At 46.7% G+C, this 19,116-nt stretch overlaps 1 long non-coding RNA gene across 1 annotated transcript; it reads right to left on the bottom strand.

Annotated features, from left to right (window-relative positions):
* Window positions 1–1,957: 1,957 nt before the first annotated feature.
* Window positions 1,958–18,174, bottom strand: LOC125702568 (uncharacterized). Its single transcript, XR_007380637.1, has 6 exons — window positions 18,120–18,174; window positions 8,637–8,758; window positions 7,168–7,381; window positions 5,936–6,119; window positions 5,554–5,752; window positions 1,958–2,984 (listed from the first exon to the last, which is right to left on the bottom strand). It is a non-coding gene; the product is annotated as an uncharacterized LOC125702568 (long non-coding RNA).
* Window positions 18,175–19,116: the final 942 nt, after the last annotated feature.

The following is a 19,116-nucleotide window of genomic DNA, read 5'->3' as shown; positions in this document are numbered from 1 at the left end:
GAATCCCATAAAGGACTTGGAATGGACTTTTATGGCTTCATAAAGCACTTTGCTAACGACTTGCTTTACCACTGCTAAATCAACTGAAATCATTTAGCACTGTCCTCTTGTAGCTTTCCACATTTGGTCCACAGGGGGGAAAAAAAAATTAAGAGTGCTGACATTTGCAAAATACACCTCAACCAATATTAGACAGTGTTAATTAAAATGACTTGCTGGGTAATGAGCTACACGAAAAAAAAGAAATCAATCAGAGTCTTAACACAATTAAAGCCAGCTAGCCCAGCTCTGTGCCGGCGCAGCAATTCCAGTGCTCCTGGCAAGTGGCAGCCATCAGCCTGCATGGCTTCCTTCATCCTGGCCAACCTGCCTGTAGAGCATCCTTCAAGCCATCCTGTCCATAACACAGCCTGCATCCTGGCCATCCTATCCATAGTGCATCCTCCATCTCGGCCATCCTGTCCATAGACCATCTTGCATTCCTGAACTGTGATGGAGTTTATGTGTTTCATAGGGTGAACTTGTGCCAAGGGGCAGCATGGCTCCCCACAGCCCTCTCCTTTCTGCATTCCTTGCCCTTTCTCCAAAAGCAAAGCATTCCATCATAGGTGCACACAGCGCTGAGCCCTGTGCCCTCCCCTCCCAGCACAATCTTCAGGACCCGCCTCCAATCAATACCACTGGATGCCTTCAGAGAACACGAAAAAAACAATGAGAATAGAGAGAGGGAAGAAGCACTTTGAAGGAAATGTGCTGTTTCTTCCCCTAGAGGTGCCTTTCTGGAGGTGAGGTTGTGTCACAGATTAACAGCGAGGTGAATGTTTTGCAACCTGGCTGCAAGCACTCTGTGTATTTGGAAACTGAATTACAAAATACAATGTGACCCTGCCTCCGAAGAGGGCAATTTCAGATCTGCATTGGGGAGCAGAGCTTGGCTGTATATTCTCAAAGCAACGTGCAGCTTCTGCTCCAAAATTCATGTAAACGCCCGCCTTAGCCTCACTGCTTCCCTAATACCAGCTCTTTGCTGAGCAGGGGTCTATTTCAGAAAGCGCAGTACATGGCTTCTGCCTGCTGAAGATCTTGTTAAGTATCAGAGCAAAATGAGCACAACTCGCTAGTAAAAGGAGCCCAGCTGACAGCACTGAGAAAAGCGCTTTTTATTCATCCTCTGAACAGGTACATTCAGGCAAGCAGCAGTAAAAGCTCTGCTTTGCTCAGCCCTGCCCTGCAGGACGATATGCAAAGGCAGAGAAGGAGCTTGGGCTCACAGGCTTCCCACCATATTCCTGCAGCTGTAACAAATAACCATAATGGGCCTTTTTCACTCGTTCTCTCTTGTGTTTGCCTTCCAAGTTCCTATAGTGCGGAACTGCAGCAGGGATTTGGGGTGAGCCTGCAGCCAGGAATGCGGTTAACCTCTGTTTGGTTGGGCTCTGAAGCAGTACTGCATAATCACAACTCTTATGTCCGTATTCATTGCCCAGACCATTATGTGGCATGTTGCATATTGGGTCCAAAGCATTTCACCATTGTAAGTGCGTCTAAAAGAAGAGAGGGAAGAGTTAAAATTGGTTGAGATATGCCATTTTCTCCTCTCTTCAGCTCTCCTCACCCCTGCTGTGTTCAGATGCACTGCAGAGCAAACACACCTTGCTGATTTCTAAATAAATAAGTTATTGCTGCACAAGCACCTGGGTGCCCCCTGCTCTCCCCTCCCCGACTGTTTCTCACTGGGAGCCAGCTCAGCAGGCAGCTAAATGCAGAGCAGGAGGAGCAGAGCATCTCCTGCTGCAGAGCCATGGTAGAGCTCTTCTCCCATCTCCCACTCCCTCCTGTTACTCTGTGGTGCGATGGCTGTGCAGGAGGAGCAGCCCTGGGTGAGCCTGGGTAAGGAAACCTTTCTCCTGCTCACACAGCAAAGGAGAGGAGAAAACTCCTATTTGTCCCCAGCAGCAAAGCCCACATGATCAAGGGGACCTGAGATTCCAGCTGTCAGCAACAACTGGTGTCATGGCACAGAGCCTTTGCTTCATAATGCGGACCCAAATAATTGATAAGTGCTGCCAGAAGGATCTGAGCAAAGGCAATGCTAGCCTTCCTTATTCCAGCAACGTCTCTGGTGCACGGCCCCCTGAATCAGAAGGATGGTCACATACCTGCTTCAACTTTAATTTTCTTAAGTAATGCATTGTTAGGAGGGAGGGGAGCTGAGGAAGTGCTTCGGCAAGTCTGTGTGTAGTGATACACTGGCTCTGAAATGTCATCGCTGTGATACAGCTCTTCAGAGGATGGGGCAGATCATCAATCCAGATTTAGGCCCATGTAAAAGCAAATCACATGCAGCAGCCATCACAGGGAAAGACAGAGCCAGGGAGATGAAGCAGGTCAGATCAGAAGCAAAGCAGTTGGGGTTTAAAAAGGAAAGGGGATCCAGCCAAGCTGGGATGAAGTGTTGTGACAAAGCTCCATACCCACACAGCCTGGAGTGTGGCTATGAACCCCCCAGTGCAGCGTTATGGGGATGGAGATGGATGCCAGCTTGCTCCTCACACCTCGAGAGGACTGGAGCATCTCCCCCACACTTTCACAGCCAGCAAAAACATTCACATTTTCTTAAAGGAGGACTCCAAGCAAACACATGGGAGCGTAAGCAATTCATCACTGTCTGAAAGTGAGTCTCTTTGATTTGTGAAGCTTTCAAAGGGTGAAATGCAGGAACGGGCACGTTTGGTCACACCTGAGCTGCTCTGCTTTGGGGATGTGTGAGCATGTTTAATTATCTGCACTGAGAGAGTACGTTTGTGTAGCAGAAGGAAAGATGGGAGGATATATAAAAACCCCTTCTTTTCAGAATGAGCTTTTGCAGAAACCAAGCCAAGGCTTGTGCACAGCATCACTCCCATATCCAGACTTGAAAGACTCCAGATCTCACGCAGGGACACGTGCTGAGGGAAGATGGGAGCTCCTGCACAGAGCAGCACCTGGAAAGAATCAGACAGACTTCTCACTGCCTCTTCTTCATGGCTGTGAGTTTTATACCTGAAGTGCCATACGCAGCTCTCTGTCCCTCAGGGGTGCTGGGCACCAATGTTGGGAGCAGCACTTAACCAGAGCTGTAAGACTTACAATAAAATACACACATATATATACACACACACACACTATATATGCATGTGTTTCTTGTAAATTTGGCCGGACTCTCTTTGTAAAAAGTAAATTAAAAGTGCCTGTGTCATTAAAAAAATATGCATGTGTTAAAGAAATAAGAAGTGCGGAGAGCAGAGAAGCCTGTTGCCTTCAGAAAACACTTATCAGCATCTTTGTCAGGAGGAAACCTTTTTTCTCTTTTTTGATAAACTACCAAAGAAGATGGGATGCAGAAATAAATGATGAATGAAAAGCCTTAATTAAATACAAACCAAGAGGGACTTGGGGCATTGCGCTTTAATTCAGTCCTCTGACAGCTCTTCATAAGCCTAAGGACAACAGCTCACATTTTGTAATGCAAATGAACTGCTACACCAGCAACCTTCACTCCTCAACAGAACAGAAGGGAGAGTTGAAAGCTCTGGGAAAAAACACCTCCAAGGGGCCAAGAGGAACGATGTGGTCAGCAGTTTCTCCAGGACTCAGAAGATGGAGTCCCACGAGCATCCTGGCCAGCCCAGCCAGGGTATGGGACCCACAGAGACAAGGGCAAAGGAAATTTGGCCATTCCTGCAGTGTGGAAGCGTAGGATGTGGGACAAAGCACTGATGAGATGGGATTCGTGTGTCTGCCTTCTGGTGTCAGAAGACAAGTCCTGCCTGCTGGCTGGGTCCAACTGGAAACAGGGTCGCATGGCTCTGAATACATTGGTCATAGGTACTGCTGTCAGAGCATCACGAGCTGGAGTGAAATGTTGGGAGAGTACAAACAGGAGGGGGTCACGCAGGTTAAGGGGGACAAAACCTATGAGAATGGTGAGAAATGTTTTTCCAAACAATTTCAGAACTTTCATAAATGCCACCTAAAACACTGAGCCTATAGGCTGGTTGACTTGGAGAAGAGCTGCTCCTTGCAGCTGAGAAGGTGGAGGCAAAAAAGAAAAGGACCAATGCTGGAATCACCTCCTATTAACATGCAGGGGCCAATTAAAACATCAGCGCGGGCAGATCATAAATGCATCTCCTGAAGTAATATTTCACCTTCAGTCCCCTTCACATCTCGTGCTGAACAGAAAGAGCATTCCCTCTGCGGGCTTTTTTCCCTTTTCTCTCTCTACCAGTCCTTCCAGATCTAATAAACAGGGCTAATAGACAGCTACATCCAAAGACATACTGCATTTAAGCCTGATGTGAGGATCTGGAGATGGAGCCCTGAAGTGCTGCTTTGTATTCAGCACGAGGCTTTAGCTTGGGGAGCAATGCCAAAGTCGGCACTGAAACTCCTGATTTCACCGTGGAAGACTTAAAAGGCTGCAGGCACAGAGTCACTGGGGAAGGTCTGAACTCACTCATGAGTTTTTTAATAAGACTCCCAAGCTCTCCGCTTGGGTTAAGGGAGGATTTATGGGTTGTGAGAAGAGCGGTTCGAGACATTTTATCCAAAGTTCAAATGGGAAGAGAATAACTCTGAGAGAGACAAATGGCAGCGGCCAGGGCTGGCGACAGTGAGCTGACTACCATGGAGTGATGTGCTCCTGCCTCAGAGCCCCCTGAATGGGTCTCTTCCTCTCCAAAAAGGATGAAGAAGGCAGATGCTGGTCCACAACCCATTTGTGTTCTCATTCCCCTATAATAGTTGGAGCCTTGAGGCAATTCAAGAAGCCTAGAAACAGTCCCAAGCTTTTGGCTTCAGCGGTGCAGTTAGGAATCTCTTCCCCCTTACAACTGATGGATCTCCTTGGGTTGGATGCAGGCCTTGCAGAGCCCACATGGCACCTTGCAGTGAGCACTGCCCATCCCTGCCCACAGCCATAGGACAGACATACAGCTGAGCCCTCCATCATCACTGTTAATCAGCTCATTAACAAAGGTTCATAAACCAGTCCCAAAGGTACGAGGAAGGGAATGGAAGAAAAAAAAAAGGGATGGAATCAGCATCTGATCCATCCTTGAGATTTTTGAGCTTTGGTCTATAGATACCTTTCTTCCATCCAGAGCGGGGAGGGGTGAGACCTGTGCAGTTAAACAAATCAATTGATGAATTGTTTCCGTGACATTCAAGGGCTGATTCCTGGGCTAATCGTAAAAAAGCATTGCCAGGGGATTTTTAATAAATCCCTTTAATTAAGTGATATGTTTTAGAATTAAATTATGATGAAAACTATAAATCCTTTCACAATGAATGGAGCTCAGCGTGTACAGAAGGAACAGGGCATCCCTCTTCTCTTATCTTTCCCCCTTTCCCTCCCCTTAATACAAAAGGATTCAAACAGTTAATTACCAAACAATACAGGAAGCCGTGCCATTTATCACCCTGCAATCCAGCCTCTTAAGAAGTGAGATTTAACCTTGCACTAGCTAATCCTGTGCTGGCAGAAGGGTTTAATGGCTTTTTTTTCCCTACCCGCTGCAGTGCTCCAGGGCTTTGCTCCAGGACAGCTCCTTATGGCCAGGGCTGTGAGCCCACCTGGGTGTCAGCCATGGGATGTCAGCAATGCATCACCCCTCCAACATGAGCCAGGTCTGTGCCCTCGCTCAGCACAGGGAGACTCTGACCTGGGGCAGATGAGAGCAGGAAAGAATGTAGGCAAATGGAAATCGTTCTGGAAAGAGAGGATAAAAGTAAACAGCACTGTGCTTGAAGCTTTACCTGCACAACGGGTTGCTCGACGCATAAGAGTTGTGCTGTACAATGCACGAGCTGCCCTGGTGCAGCACAGAGAGTCGATAGGAACCAGAGGAAAACTTAGCTGCTGCAAGCAGAGGCTCTTTGTTAACATACTTACCTTTCTCCGTGATCATTTACGTGCTGCATAAATAGAACTGTTCATTTTCTTCTCCCAGCCAGCTCTCTGTGTCCCCTCCGTGGGGACATCAGTGCAAACAGATCAGGGTACCAGGCCATTGCAATATCCTTTTCCAACTAAGCTGCCAGTGATTCCAGGAATAAACAGAAGACAAAATATCCAGCTGAAGAGTTGTGATCACGGTGAGGGAAAAACATATAAAGAATAATAAAATACTGAGATATTAATAATAATAAAAAACCTAATAATAGGAACTTGCTTAATTTTAACTTCCCCGTAGTTGTATTAAGAACAGAGCACTGCTGCCAGTTCTGAAACCCACAGAGGTTACACCACCAACAGTGGCGCTTATCCCACCATCACTTCTTTCACTTCCCAAAGCACTGCTCTGTGGCTGAGCAATTTACCTCCCAACCAGGCAGCTCACAGCCAGTTGCATTTTTCTCTTGAGTCTCCTTTGGGAAGAGAAGAGCCTCAGAGTCAATAAACGCATAAGAATTTTCATTTTAATAAAAATTTAAATGACAATGAGATTTATCAGGTTCCAGATCCTGCCAGCACTCAACCTTTTGGCTCACCTCCCCTTGGATTCAAGGCCAACTCATACACAGAGTGAGCCAATCCCAACTCCAGTCCCAACTCCAGTCCCACCATCCCAACCCCAAATCAGTCTGTAAAAGCAGCAGCTTTTTATGTGGCAAAAGCAATCAGGGGATCTTAACTGGTACAAGCCCTGTTTCCTACCACATGTATCAGAATTTAATCCCCCCAAATTTTGGCAAATAAAGCAAGTTTGAATATTTTTCAAGGGGAAAGAGACACAGGCAGCCCTGAGGTATCCCAGTTTGGGAACATATTACGGCTCTTTTGGTTGACTTTGCCACAAAGACCACTGTTACAGAACAGGAGTGTTTTGCACAGTGACATTCAAAAGTACCACCTGTGGGTGGCATCTACATGCTCTCTCTCTTTACTGCCAAGGATCCCATTGGGACCATCTTTCCATGTTTCTAGCCAGATACAAAACCCCACTAGAATCATGAGAAATGCTAAAGCAAGAGAAAGAACAGTATCTACTGTTTGTTTTTTCCTTAGCGAAATTGAGAGTCATAAATTACCCAGCTAAAACTCTCTTGAAAGATGGCAATTGGTGAAACATAACTTACTGCTGGTAAAACACAGACATTTTCAATAATTAATACACAAGATACCTTTAAGAAAGGCAGAGGTCTTGCAGAGTGGAAGGTGCAATTATTGTTTCATTAAAGATTGATTGCATGTGTGGCCATCCATTTGAATAATGGCTCTGCTGACACCTTAAATGGAATGATAAATGAGGTTTGGCGTGCTGCTGTGACTTGATGCTCGTGTTGACTCATGGATGCTAGTGGAAAACTGCAGCTTCTTCCCAGCCCCAAAGGTCACCTGAAATATTAACGAGCTGAAGATCAAGTAACAATGAATAAGGTCAAACAGAATGTTATGGTGACAGGACTGAAATTAATTGCGTGATAATTGTCCTACGTTTTGGCATTTATTTTCAGCTTGTTTTTGTTAATGAAGGATCCTAGAAGCATGGCCCCACTCTGAACTGAAATGCAGTGCTTGCCAGCCACGGCAAAACCATTTCTCTGCTTGGAGAGAATAGTGAAGTGTACACTGGGTCCCAAACCTCAGCAACAGCCCTTGTGGCTCATCCTGCTCCAGTATAATCATCCCAGCCCCAAGAGAAGCTCAGAAAGCTCTGGGTGTGATTGCTGAGGGCAACTGATGCTGTCACTGATTGTGCTTGATTGAGACAAACGTGTGAAGCCTACAACATTCTGGCTGTAGCACCTGCGGGCTGCTTGGCTGCAGAGACCTGAATGTGTTGGGTTTCCCCATAACAGGGAAGGGAACAGAGCTCCTGCAGCCAGCAAGGTATGCGGGGCAGGTGTTACTGCAAGACAAAATACATATTGGAAGAAAATACCTTAATTATATTTATGATTGGTTTTGCCCTAGTCTGCAGTACTGAGGAGACCTCCTTCTATCAAAGTCAATTAAATGGATGCTATTCTCCTAAAACCTGGTAATAAAACAAGGGCTGCACATATCCATTAAATTGCAGTACACAGCCATTAAACTTGCTTTTGCTGCTGCAGTTCATTTACTGCCAGGTTTTGGCATGGTTCTGGTCTCATTTACATGGTGTAACAGCAGAGGTTTCACAAGGTTGGTCTGATTTACCACAGTCAGGTACATATATCGACACAATTACAATAGGGTTGAGACAGATACTTCCATTTCAAAGACCCACAAATAATCGTTGTGCATCAATAAACCCAAGAAATCAATGGTTTGCTATGCAGTTCAGGCACTCTACACACATCCCACACTGGATGGGCTTTGGGCAGCCTGCTGCAGCAGGAGGTGTCCCTGCCTGTGGCAGGAGGTTGGAACCAGATGGTCTGGAAGGTCTCATCCAATCTACTACAAAATCATTTGATTTTGTGATTCTGTTGTTTTATGAGAAAGTTGGCTGAGCTTCTTCTTATGTCAAGAGCAGTAATGTCCTTCTGGCTTACACTGATTTTTATCAGACACCAAGAGCTTTGCTGGATTTGCTACATCCCCACAAGGCATGGAGCACAGCAGCACGAAGCTTGGGAAAGCAAGACAGAAACCAAGGAGTTCTCACCTGGGATGATGCACTTGGTGTGCCTCTGGGGTACCCTGGTACGATGGCTTTCATCTGCCTTTAAAGCTGCTGCAAGCACAAAGCTGTAATGCTTCCTGGCAATAAGCAGGGCTGTAATGAACCTGGTAAAAAAACAAAGGAAAAGGTCACCACGCCCTTGTCTATTAACATGGCCCTGCAGAAAGACCCAGTGACTAATTAAAACTGTGGGCTTAGCAGCCGGGAATACTAATCCTTACATCTGCACTGGCCTTAATTATCTACCTCTGCGTGCTTCCTTGTGAAGAGGAAAAACAACCCATGGTCAATCTAATTGGCTTAATTTTTACAGCTGCGTTCCCCCCAGACTCATTTCTAAAACCATTTGGACCGTCCCTTAAATATCCTCTTCGTATCTCCTTCTGATCATCTCATTCATCCTAATTTGGAATGAAAGACAGAAACTGAAATACAAGGAAGGGTCGTTTTGGTTTTACGTAGTGCTCAGCGTGAATTTCCTGACAGCAATACTCCCAACAGCCCTTCAGCTCAGATTTTGCTGCTGTTTGGGTTCTCGGGGTTAGGCAGCCCTGTGGCTCAGGCTGGAGAAGGAATCCAAAATACAGCAAATACCCCCAAAACCTCCCAAAAACTCAGAGCTCGTGGAGGGGCTCAGCCTTTCTTGCTCTCTGTTTGAGCTTTAATTATTAAAGATAAAAGGAAAAAAAAGGAAAAAAAGAAGGTGAGAGCTCTGAGATTTATGGCACCCCATCAAGGCTCTGTACACCATGATTTACACAGCCCCAGCATCGGGCTGAGTCCAGGAAGAAAAATGAGCGGTACTGCATGATTTATGAACACCCACCTGGCATTTCCAAAATTCTCCAGCAGCAAACAGTTAGGTCAATAATTCTGTTAGTGATCACCACTGGGATGAGGTCAGGTACCAGACCTATTACAAATGTTTATTTATTTGTTGAATCTGCATTAACTGCAGCCCTTAGCAAGGTCATGCGTTGGCACTGGGGATGCTCCTACAAGCTCTAACCTTGCTCCCAGGGCTCGCTGCGCTGTGGCTGTTGGCACACCTGTCATAATTGATAGCATGTTAACAAACTACTGAATAATTAACTATTGAATAAGTTAAACTTCCCTCATTCCTTGTTTCCATCCAAATCCCACCACATCTTTAGGTTGGGGTGCCCTAGGGCAAAGCAAATCTTCCAGCCCTTATGGCCATTGCATCCAGCACAGGGAATGGGTTCTGCTCCAAAACCCTACCAGCAGATGAACCCTCCAGCATCTTCCCTTCACCGGAGCACTTGCTTTTTCCAATTTGTTTTATTTTAGGCCTGGTACTTATTTATTTTTCAGTAGGCTTTATTTTTCCATAAGAAGGACACGTCAGTAGATGCCACGCACAGACTGAGGGTGCTGAGGTCTTCCATTGGACCCACACTCCTCAGGAAGCACTGATTTCCCTCAAATCTCTATTCAGTGAATGAAGATGCTCTTCCCTCATGCTGTATTTCATGTTGAATCCATTGCTGAGGACGGCCACTAAAGTAAATCCTCAGCTTCTGAGAAAAAAAAACAGCTTCAGGTGAAATTGATCCCTTCACTCCTTAAAGCCTTTTATTTCACACAGGTGGCTCCTCCAGCCTGGCCTGAAGCACAGCTGGGACAGGCACAGATGAACTCATATTATTTCTCTTCTGTGCTATCATTGCTATGGACTTGGAGATGTCTTCAGAGTGTGACACTGAGCCTAGGGAGCACAGGAGCAGCCCCAGCCTGCTTGGCCCTGTAATGCATTTATCCTGCTGTAATTTACAATACGAGGGGAAAGGCTCTGCCTGAGCCTGTTCTGGGGTTGATCAGCTAGGAAGAGAAAACCCAAGCTGTGCAGTCACCAGCTGCAGCAAACGGAAACTTCTCACCAAGTATTCTTAGAGATGTGGATGGCAGAGAAGCCACTCATCTTCACTTGACTGCCTGTCAACCCAAATTATTCATCACAAGTGATCAGACACTTGCAAGGCTGCACTTCCTCGGGATTTAAACATACAGGCAGAGGCTCTGTTACAGCCATAAATGAATCTCAACAAATTTAGAAAAGCAGCTAAGTCCCAGATCTGGACAGGGACCAGGGACTTATTCCCATCTCTGGAGAGGATGGGGACCATGAAAAGCAGCAAAGACATCAACACATCAACCCAGATACAAACTGAAGGAGACGTTTATCCCCTGTGACATCCCACACAACCTCTGCGCTGCTGGACCTCCTCCATCCTCCTAATGGATCACTGTCAGCCCAGGAAGGGACTCAACTCCCAGCTCTACGGTGCTGGAATCCTGCCTCTGAGAAGTGAGGGATGCACATTCCCACACTGCACATCTCCCCACTCATCCCCCTTCTTCCCTGTGGTCAAACACAGACTGCAAGCAGTGAGGCTGATTCTGTATTTGAGGTCCTTACCTTGCTTGCTGCAATAGAGCAATGGCCCTGCAGCAGCAGCACAGAGAGCATCAATGCTTTTTATCGAGAACAGCCAAGAGAGCATTTTTAAGTGATCTTCTCTATAAATCATCCATACAGCACCCATAAATCTCATCAGTCAAAGGAAGCAATAGTCAATGATTTATTTTTACAGCTGGCTGAAAAATATGCTTCCAAGTATCCCTCCTAGGAGCAAATGGCTTTTTAACAACGTGAGGACCTGGGAAAGTTTCTCATTTTGGAAAGTTTTCCATGCAGAAAAGAGCTGTTTGTGAACATTTCTGGAATTTTGAATGATGAGAGGACAATAGAATATTTTGCCTTTATTTTTTTTTCCACTATTCTACACACAAAAAAATGGGTAAATATTCCTTCTGATTCATTTTGCATTACAAGTTATGCTTGGGGGATGGCTTTCAGGGCTTCCATAGCATTACATGACGCAGGAGGATCTCTGACCCACCAGAGAAGTCAAATGGACAAATAGTGAGAAACAGAGGCAAAAGGAACAGGATGAAAAGGCTGCAGAAAAGGAAGGGGTGAAGATGGGACCTGAGCACACGCTGAGCCCCTTTACACACCTCAACCTCTTCGTATCCCTTGCACTCCCTCTTCCAAGGCAAAAACGTCTCCCAAACTTGCTGTGGTCGGAAGAAAACGCTGCTGCTCCTACCTTCCTCCCGTTCAGTCTTGCTCTCACAGCTCCTGTTTCTGCCTCTTTGTCCCCACCTTGGCCCCTGCATTCAGCCAACACCTTTTAATGCCGCTGGAAGACGTGGCAGTGGTCACCACTTAATGAGATTCCCATTTCCTCCCACCTTCATTTCATTTTCAGCCTTGATTACTGAGCTCATATTTCAGGCAGATAATTTACACTCCCTTGGCTGCAAACAAATGGGCAGATCATTATCTGCAATTGGCCTTTCTGAGAGGACAGCACCTGCTCCCTGCTCCGGTACCAACGGGTTCAAACTGTGGCTTTTTATTTTTATTTTTATTTTTTTTTTATTTTACCTCTGAATGATATTTCTAAGCCCTTTCCCAGACGAGGAGAGATGGCACGTTGGTTATTGATGGAATTTCCATTTAAATTGAGGATGTCGCTCAATGCAACACGTGTACCTGTTGAAGGAGGCTTTCCTCCAGCACACGGCAGCAAATTATATGATGAGGGAAAAAAGAAAAGGCAGGAAGGGGAGGGAGGAGGAGAGAAGCACAAACCTTGATACTAAGCCCAGCTGGGTGTATGTCTGCAATAAGGATCTTAACAAGGCAGTGGGTAAGGATGGGATTACACACCAGCTCTGTGTGCTATCTGCTCATCAGCAGCTCCTCCTGAAAGCTTTCTCTGCTCACCGATCCAATTAGTTCCATTAGAAACAAAACAACACAAAACCTTTGGCTTTTGGGAAATAAATAGAGATGCAGGCAAGAAAAGGGAGTTGGACCCACCCCAGAAGAGTAGGAAAAGTCTCCATGGGACAGACCTTTTGGATGGTGTTGTTTTTTGGTCTCCAGTTTTAATTCGCTCTGGACAGCAATGGAGATGCACCGGGGCTTTGAGAATTCCTCTCTGGGATAGAGAGGGAATAGAGCACGGTCATCCCATCCCTGAGGCATTCAAGGCCAGGCTGGATGTGGCTCTGGGCAGCCTGGTCTGGAGGTTGGCGACCCTGCACATATAGCAGGAGGGTTGAAACAAAGTCATTCTATGATTCTACGACCCTGTGCTGCTTTCTAGGACTGCACTGTGCTCTGTGCCTCCCAGGCAGCACACAATAAGCTGTTCTTTTTTTTTTAAACACCATTTGCAGGGTCACCTCTGAGCCTAAATCACAGGTGTGAAGTAATCAGCTCCATATTGCATGTTGGTGGTTGCTATGGGGGAAGCAGTGATTAATTTATCGCCCGTTCCAAGATGTGAAGAAAGAAAGATAGGAAGAAAAAGGGAGAAAGAAGGAAAAGAGGAAAAAAAAAAAATGAAAAAGAAACGGCCCCAAATAATTCTCCCTGAGCCACACGGGGACATTATTTACAGCCCAAAACTTCTGAATGCAAAGCAGAATGCATGGTGCTGATAATACCATGCCCTGATCGGAGGGAGCAGGCATCTGAGAGAGGGCAATAACGGCGTATTTTCAGCTATCTGGGGAGATTGCAAAAGAATTTTAATTTCAAAGCTGCTGAACAAATTGCAGATGAGACTCCACGAGAAGAAATAACGTCTGGCCATAGATCAGCACGAGTTGATTTTCTCCCCTTTACAGTAAAGCGCTATCAATCTTCAGAGGGGAGCGAGTTAAAAAATGAAATAAAAAACGAGGTAGCAAGTGAATTATTCCTCAGCCCAAACGGAGGAGGATAAAGGAAAATTGTGTGATCCTTGATGCACAGCCATGAGGAGTCAGGGATGCCCCATGGCCACACAAGAGCTGGCTGCAAAGGGAGATACTGTGGCGGTGCTGTGTGTGGGTTCCTGCTTGCTTTTATCTGCAGCATTTCACACAAATATTTTGAGCCCAGAGCGTGGTTGACCTTATTAGCAGTGCCTAATAGCAAACAGCTGGCTTCCAACCAAGGGTCTCAAACCCCAGTGAAAACATTTAGCTAATTAGATTGGAAAACACTCCACAATAGAAATGGCTGTGTTTTGCCAGACATGAAATGAGAGGAAAGAGATAAGGGAGAGAAACATGGAGAAGTGAGTTATGCATCCCCCTCAGTCCTACTAAAAATACACACACCATTCCTGGAGTTCTCTGGGCCCTAGAAGAGCACTAATTAATCCCTGGAGAGCTAAAACGTGGCAGGCTAGAAGATCTGCTGGTCCCTTTCCTGATCTGTGCCAGGGTCAATATTGGAGCCCCATTGGCAGCAATGGAACACGGTTGCCTGGTGCAGTCCCTCCTGGTGCACAGAGAGGAGCTTGGTGTAATAAACCCCACAGCAGAATAGATAGGAAAGCAATTAGCTCGGAATACAGAGCCCATAAAGACAGAGATGAGAGAGGCTATCTGGAACCAAATAGCTTTTCCAAAGGCATTCTTCAGTCCTGATGCTTTCTTCCCCAGAGCAGTGAGGCTTTGGGCTAATTTGTGCCTTCTCTTTACTCCATGGATGTGAACGCAGGGCTTCGTAGCAACCAAAGCTGCGGGAGCAAGGGGCAGAGATGTCTGTACCCATGCATGCTCAAGGACACAGGTTCCTACTCAAAAATATCATTAATATTCCTTAGCAATAGCAGGCTGCTCAACAGCTACGTTGTGCAGGAGTGCTGTGCATCCAGGCCTGCAGGCGTGCTGGGCAGAGCCTTCATCAGAAACAGCCACAGTGCAGAGCTAGGAAGAAAGCAGTGGGAGGAGGAAGAAGGTATTTGTACACAATAAGTATTTAGCTCAGCTTGGTGCTTCCTCTTGAAGAAACTGATATCAGGGATTAACTTTCACATGTTCTGCTTGTTCTGCTTATGCCCTTCAGCAAGGTTAATCTTTGCACAATGCAAGTTTGAAAATTAAATCCACGGAGGTATACAAACTTCCCTTGTAGTTGGATTCAATTTCTTTCATTCACACCAAAATGATATATGCACATGGAATCCACAAACACTTTCCTCTCCAAGCAGATAACTCACAATCAGACGCTCCCCTCTGCGTTTCTCCCTGTTGTGTATCTTAATTAATGTTCCAAGCCTGGCAGCTTTTTGATTTCCATTTCAACAGAGTCTCTGATCAGCCTGCTTGAAAGGCAAAGCACAAAGAGGGATGTTGAGCTTTCGGGTGGCTGCTCCTGAAATTCAGCATCGCACTGATGGCCGTGATCTGCCCTGCAGTGGGGATGTTTCAGGTCTCAGGTGGATGGGCTGGAGGCAGGCATGTCACAGAACTACAGAACTGCAAGGGCTGGAAGGGACCTCTGGAGATCATCCAGTGCAACCAACCTCCTGCTAAAGAAGCCGTGTTCAGGGGAGGTGTTGAATATCACCAGAGGAGGAGACTTGCCACCTCTCCAGCAGTTCCATATCTGCCTTGAGCTGAGGAGCCCAGCACCGGGCCCAGCACTCCAGATGTGGAATCCCCAGGGCACAGCAGAGGGGAGGAGAATCTCCCTTGCCCTGCTGGGTGTGCTCTTTGTAATGCACCCCAGGGTTCCATTGGCCTTCCTAGCCACAAGGGCACACACTATTGGCTTGTGATCAACCATTGGTCAACTGTTGGTCAACCAGGGCACCATTGGTCTTCCTGGCCATGAGGGCACACTGCTAGCTCATGGTCAATCTCTGATCAGCCAAAAAAAACACTGACTTTCTTGGCCATGAGGGCACAGTGCTGCCTCATGGTCAGCCACGGGTCAGCCATGACACCCAGCTCCTTCTCCACAAAGCTCCTCTTCATCAGGACATCCTCTATGCATACTCAGTATCAGTATCCTCATCCTGTACTGATGTATGTGGTTATTCCTCTCCAGGTGCAGGACTCTACACACACCTTTGTTGAACCTCATCAGGTTCTTCTCCACCCAACTCTCCTGCCAGGGCAGCAGCTCAGCACGTTTCTGTAGCCTGAGACCGTAACTCAGGCACAATAAGGGAGCATCCCAGCATCCCAAGGTGGTCACCATCAGCACAGATACACTGTGTGAAGAATATGGAAGGGTATGAGGATATGGAGAGAATAGAAGACTTTCAGAATTAAAGAGCAGCTGGAAAAAAAGAAAAAAAAAAAAAAAGAGTAGCGCAGCGCTGGAAAGTTCCTGCAAAGAGGAACATCTCTTTGTCAAATTAACACAGTAATAATTAGTCAGAACGAGAACACTAAGTCCCAGCGCGGGGCTCGTGGATGGCAGATTTGCTCTCTGCGCTCAGCTGTGTCGAGCAGCGATGCTGGGGGGCCTCTGAGCGTGACAGCCTGTGCTGTACAAGATGTAATTTCAGCGCTTCAGAGCTCTCTTGGTTCTGCATCTCTTTAAAAAAAACAAGCGTGTTGGCTTCTCTCTGAAGAAGAAAAACAGCTTCTTCTTTAGGGTTTTCACGTGTTTGATTTCTTTAGGGTGTTGAGTTTTGCTCTGGGCTATTTGAGAAAACTTATTTAATACAAGCATAAATTGCTAAGTTTTGTTTGCTGGGAAGGTAGAAACACACAGGGCCTGCCTGAACTATTGAGCTTGTGCCTCTGGAGAAAATCACTTTGCTGCCATGATGCCCCAGGATGGAAAAATCTGCAGCCAGAAGTTACAAGGAATAAATGAAATAGCAATAGGTGCCATAAATAAAGCTACAGAGCATTAATGCTCTTCTCTCTTTGGGGATCAAAAGCAAAATAGCTTTCAGTGTAGTGACATAAGGAAAACCCAGTGAGAGACCTAAATTCAGCAAGTTGATTACATGCCCAGAAAAGGTGCTGGGAACAAAGCTCTCCTTGCATTGACTCTGGAAGGGGTACAAATGCAGCCGTTCTGCAGGAAGGCTGCCATCCCCCCAGCTGGAAGCAGTAGCGAAGAGATGGGCTGAAAATCAATTCCTGTTAAGCAGTGCTTCCTGGTTGAATTCAGACCTTGAGTTAAGCCTCAAAAAGCTCCAAGACTTCGCTGTGTTGTGCAACAGTGCAATGGCAGAACAGCTGGCAGATATTGAGAACAGCAGCCCAGGTTGGCTGCAAGGGCTGCCAAGCAGTGACCTCACTATAGCCTGAAAGGGGGAAAAAAATACATGAGTAGAAATTAAGAAAGGGAAGAAAACAAACCAAGGCTCCACTGCAATGATGATTTATATGAATTCTATGCTGAAGCATTGCTGCCCACCTGCTGCTTTTGCACTGTGCAAAAAAAGGAGCTAAAAAGGAAAGCAGAGAGGCAGCTGCACCCAGTGGGCTCAGCTCCAGCAGCTGAGCTGGATGTGGGACCCAGACACAGCAAAAAGCTCTGTAGAATTCTCCAAGCACCTGAAACTTCTGAGGTCTGTCCTGCTCAGGGCACTCACGTGAAAAATCACGGTAACTTGGAAACCACACGTGGTGGAGCACTGGCTGGGAGGTAAGCAGAGCAGAGAATTTGCAGCAGCATTGCTCACCTGTGAGAGGCTAAAGGGGAGGGGATGCATTCAATGTGCACTGGGTGAGCTTTGCTGGGACTCAGCAGCTCAGCTCACAGGTGGAAGCAAGCTGCCAGGAACCTGCAGCTCCTTTGTGTGTCCTCACGGCCACGGAGAGGGCTGGTTTATTTATTAGCCTGGAGCTGCGAGTCAGATCAGTTCACATCATTTGATTGAGAAGTTATTAAAAAGAAATCAGGTCAAAGCTGGGGAGAAGACGCTGGACAGAAAGTTGCTGAGCACTGAGAGTGATTCTAGTTTGCCTTCAGTACCACAAAAGCCTTCTGCCCAACACTTCACATTCTCTCCATGCTGGAGCTCATTCCTCTCCCTCCCTATGACTGCCTCCCACCCCTCTTTGCTGTTTCCCCCTTCCCAGGAGGGCTTTGGTCGCACTCAGGAAGCCCAACCTTTCATATAAAGCACCCGTTCACATGCTTTCTCCTACTTATTTTTCACCCAAACTCACGAGATCATAGGGAACAAACCCCCAGGATCTGGTCTCTAAATTTAACTGTAGCCACCACTTCTTTTTTAGCCAGTTGTATTTTTACCCATCTCATGCAAACGTGGTATTTAAGGAGCAGGGAGCAGCATCTCTTCCAGAGATAATAATAGAGCAGGACACATCACAATCGATGCTGGCATGTCTTGCAATGAGCAAACAGGGTGTGATCGTGGTGGTGTGGATGGAACTGAACTCTTTGTGCCAGCACTGCACCCATTCCTGGCACGCTGCATCACTCTGCCTGTCCCTGCATCTGTCCTCACATCTGTCCCTGCTGAGCACCAGGGAGCTGACAGACACACGGCCAACATGGAAACTTGGGCCCTTCCTCCAGAAATAGGGCTAAAAAATACATAGGAGAAAGAAAAACTCCAGGTTTACCCAGAAAACAAGCCACAATTAATGCTTTACCTTAGGAAACAGCCTGGTGGCAAGTGTCTGCATCCTCACATCTAGGGAGCTGAAGGGAAAATGCTCTTTAGACTGCACCCTGCTTAGGCTCAGCTCTTTTAATGGCAGCTGGGAAATCAGCTGTTCTGGGTTAAGTGCTGCTCCTGTGCTGGGGTGGATGCAGAGCATTGCATGCAGCACATGTGGGAGCCCACTGCCTGATTCTGTCCTGGTTTCTGTTTGCACTGATGAGGTCAGCTGGGCCAGAGGGGAACCTCAGAGCACGAAGCAAAACTGAATTATCTTTGTGCTTCAGTAACCTGCTGCTTTCTGTTGTGGATCTTCCGAAAATTACCCTCCAGCTTGGCAGAATTACTGCCCTGTAGCTCTCACACCAAACCACGGATTCTTTGTCATAGGAAAAGAGCTGAAAAATACGTCGTGCTTTCACATCTGGCAGCTCAACAAACAGCCGATCCTCGCTCAGGTCTCTGCTTTTTCCTAATGGCAGATCAAAGCTGCTCTCAGCATTGAGACCCTGAGGCGCTCATGAGAAGAGTTTGCAGCAGTGCAATGATCTATGGCAGGGCTAAGTGGGAAGGCAGCCTGGGCGAGGTGAGCATCACCTTCAAACTTCTCAGCATTTGCTTCAATCTTTCCAGCCAGGGCTGTGTAACTCGTGCTGTTTTTCTCCAGATTTCTTCCCCCACCTGTGGTATCACTGCATTTTTTGGGGCCTGTTTGGATGGGGATTCGGCCATAGTACCTCAAGATTTTCCAGACCAATCCTTACCTGAACCAATCCTTATCTGCATAGCCTCCTCAACCTGTGATTTACCACTACTCACAGCCAAAGAATGAAGGGGAGGTGTTGATGGGGCCCAGCTTGCCACGGTCATTGCAAAGCTTTGTGCACAGAGCTGGGTGCATGCATATGCATACATTTCTTGTAGGTACCTGCTGCATTGCAACGTGCTTTCAAGGTGCAGACATCTCTCCAACCTGTGAACCAGCAGCA

This window comes from Lagopus muta, chromosome 19 (genome assembly GCF_023343835.1).
Source record: "Lagopus muta isolate bLagMut1 chromosome 19, bLagMut1 primary, whole genome shotgun sequence".
NCBI lineage: Eukaryota > Metazoa > Chordata > Aves > Galliformes > Phasianidae > Lagopus > Lagopus muta.
Note: the sequence above shows the minus strand (reverse complement) of the source record. Positions and strands in the feature narration are given on the sequence as shown.